This window comes from Sorex araneus, chromosome 2 (genome assembly GCF_027595985.1).
Source record: "Sorex araneus isolate mSorAra2 chromosome 2, mSorAra2.pri, whole genome shotgun sequence".
Taxonomy (NCBI): domain Eukaryota; kingdom Metazoa; phylum Chordata; class Mammalia; order Eulipotyphla; family Soricidae; genus Sorex; species Sorex araneus.
In genome coordinates, this window is record NC_073303.1 from 247,426,692 (window position 1) to 247,430,405 (window position 3,714).

Sequence of the window (3,714 nt, forward strand, 5' to 3'; positions counted from 1 at the left end):
TCCTGGCAGTGCTCAGGAGAACCCTATAGGGTGTTGCGGTTTGAACCCAGGTTGACGGCATGCAGGGCAAATGCCCTCCCCGCTGTACTATCACTCCAGCCCTAAGATCCTTACCTAAAGCTGAGTACTGTTTCAGAACTCCCAAATACCTCGTCCCTCTGTTCAGAGACTTACAGAAAGACTGACGATGGGACATTGCAGGGGGACCCAGGGCCAGAGCACAGTGAGCCGGAGACGTAAATGACACCGTTCATGTCCTTAACGGCCGTCTCTGCTCCTTTCCCCACAGCTGCGCTTCCGGCTCTCACTCTCCATCCTCTGTCACCTCTTCAGGAGGTTTGGCACAAAGAGGGGAGTGGAGGGTCCACTTCTGATGGAGACCTACCGGACCCCGGGACTCAGGGGCCTGCGGGCAGCGGTGAGCAGCCGGGAGAGAGCAAACAGCTTGAGGCCTCCCGGGACCCCACAGACGCTGTCCGGGTAACGTGCAGCATCCCAGGTACTGGACACTCTCCCTGCCCGTCTGCAGCCTGCTGCTCAGGTTCCTGAGCCTTTTCTCTCCTGATACCGTCCTGGGATGCATTACTGAGACATCGAGGAACCTGGATTCTCAGGAAACACTTTGTTGTTGCTGTTGGGGGATATTTCAAGGGGAAGTGCATACCTGGCTGTGCTCAGGGCTGAACTCCTGGCTCTGCACCCAGGGATCACTTCTGGTCATGCTTGGGGGACCCTGTGGGGTGCTCGGGATCGAACCTGGGTTGGCCACATGCAGGGTAAGTGCCCTCGCTGCTGTATTTTCTCTCTGGCTCCAGGAAACAACTTCCATAAAATGTATCTGTGAGACTGGAGCAGTCATACAGCGGGGGAGGGCGTTTGCCTTGCATGCAACCGACCCAGGTTCGATCCCCGACGTCCCCTAGGGTTCCCCAAGCACCACCAGGAGTAATTATTGAGTGCAGAGCCAGGAGTAACTCCTGAGCAGCTCTGGGTGTGACACCATCCCCCCCAAAATGTGTCTGTGTGGGCTCAAAGGATCCTACCCTTATCCTGTGCTGATGGGGGTCTTCTTACTTCTCACAGAAGTAGACAAAGCAAGGCTGCATACTAGGTCGCTCTTAAGTTTGTACACTTTGCTATCCACTCATTGCTGGCCTCTGAGCCCAAAGATAGAGTTTTCATTTTCCCAGTGTCAGGCTCTACCCACAGAGCCAGCCTTACATGCTTTCTCCTCTGCCACCTTTCTCCTGCTCCTTTCTCCTTCTGCCACATTCATCCCTTGAATCAGCAGGTATCTCCACCATCCTCAGGGGGGCGCTCTTCTTCCCTTCTGCTGGGGACTCGGGTCATCAAAGATGCGTTTGAGGGTGCTGGCATTCCCCCAGGGCCGGCTCCATCCTGCGTCCAGGAGCAGGGGACTTTGAGATGAGCCTTCACTTCACCCCACCCCGCCCCCACCCCAAGGGCAACGAACCAGACTCCTGAGCGATCATCTGGGCTCCGTCCTTCCCCAGTCATACAGGGACCCCGCTCTACGGGGGGTCTGATTTCCTGTCTGACTTTCCTCTCTTCTTCTCTCCCTGTGGCCAACAACTGCTCCTCCTGTGAGATTTGCCGGCCGCTCCCCCTTTCGAGGCCGAGATCACCTGGGGCCGAGCTGTTTCTCGGATGGTGGCAGTTTCTCTCTCTGTTCATCTGAACATAGTCCACTGGCTCTGCCATCTCCCCGGTGAGGGTCTCCAGGACGGCCTGGGAGCGAACGATCTTGTTAGGCTTGTCCGTCGGGGTGCGGTAGCCCCGAGTCCCATCCTGGCCACGAGTTGCAGGACCCCAGCACTGAGGGATTCTCTCCTTGCTCCTGCCTTCCCACGCCGGGGCGCCCTGCAGATGCTTGTACCCTCTGCGTCACTCACAGGGACCCCCGGCACTCCCCTCGGCCAAACGGACAATAGGGACGGTGATGAGCCAAGTGACCCTCGCAGCACCCAGGCCCCAGAGCAGCACTGTGGCCACCAGACCCGTGGTCAGGATCCAGGTCAGTGTCCGGCTGCAGAGAGAGGGAGGGGGTGGGGGGGAGGCTGGGCCATGGCCTCTCGTGCTGTGGGCGTACACGATGGAGTCCTCTCCAAGGGGCACACTAGCTGGACAGTTGTCTCTGGACTCAGATCGGCTGCTGACAGGCGGGGCAGCCACAGGAGGCCATGTCCAGCTGTGTGAAAGCCCCGCCGGGCCCCTTTTGTTCTCAGGTCTTGGAACATTTGGGGGGACCTAGAGCCAGGGGGTGAGTGGGGGTGGGGGGGCTTTAATGTCCTTACAGACTCCTCCCCTGTCATCCTAGCGGGGCTTCCTGCCCTGGCCCCTCTGTTGCCTCTTCGTTCGGTTCGGCCGAAAGAGAGAGGGTGGGGGTCCACGTTCAGCAGGAAAACACTGCCCCCCGGAACTCATGGATCTGCTGGCACCTGTGAGGGCCTGGAACTGAGCAAACAACTCTCTCCCTCTCGGAAGGCGGCTCCCACGGTCCTGAAGGCACGTGACAGACCAGGTAGGGGCAGAGTCTACTGATTGGATAATCCTCCCTGATATCCAAGGCCTTTTCCTCTTTTTTTTTTTTTTTTTTTTTTTTGCTTTTTTTGGGTCATACCCAGCGATGCTCAGGGGTTACTCCTGGCTTTGCACTCAGGAATTACTCCTGGCGGTGCTTGGGGGACCATATGGGATGCCGGGGATCGAACCTGGGTCGGCCGCGTGCAAGGCAAACGCCCTACCCGCTGTGCTATCGCTCCGGCCCCAAGGCCTTTTCCTCTTTAAAAAAAAAAAAATGAACCACACCCAAAGTGATCCTAGAGGCTTACTCCTGGCTCTGCCCTCAGGTCTCATTGCCGGCTATGCTCTAGAGACCACCTGGGATGCTGGGGCGGTCATACCCAGGTTGGATGTACTCAAGGCAAGCGCACGCGCACAGACACACACAATCTCTCATGGCTCAGGTTGGATGCATACAAGGCAGGCAAGCTCTCTCTCGCTCGCTCTCTGCCCTCCCTCTCTCTCTCTCCTCTCTTTCCCTCTCTTTCCCTCTTCCTTTCTCTCCCTCTCTCTTCCTCTCTCTTCCTCTCTCTCCCTCTCTCTCCCTCTCTCACCCCTAAAAGTTCCCTGCTGGGGATCATACCCAGGTTGGATGTGTGCAAGATCAGCACAGACACACAGACACAGACACACACACACATACTCTCATGGCGAAAAACACACACACACACACACTCTCATGGCGAAAAGTTCCCTGGTCCCATCCTTAGAAATTGACGAGTCTGGTTCCATATTGGCTGCAAAGAGCAACAATCTGAATATTGCTTTGTTTACAGGATGCCCTAAACCTCTCCTCCCTCCACCCCCCCACCCCTCCCCCCTCCCTCCTCTCCCACTGGGAGCTCCCAGGAGCCTGAGACCCCATTGTGAGCTCTCTGCTCAAGAAGACCTCCTCATGGGGGGCGCCACTGGCGCAGTTTCCCTGCAGGTTCCCAGCTGGGGGGGGCTGACTTGGGAAAGGCACACGGGTGACCTTCTCTCCTCTCGCTCCCACAGCTCCTTCCCCAGGAGCAAGCCGGGCGCCAGCGCCAGCACCGCTTCTGACAGAACCTGCCCTGCCTCCGTCGCAGCCGCCGCTGGGTGACAGGACAGCACTTCATTTCTTCTACCCGAGGCTGGTCATGTGTGCCC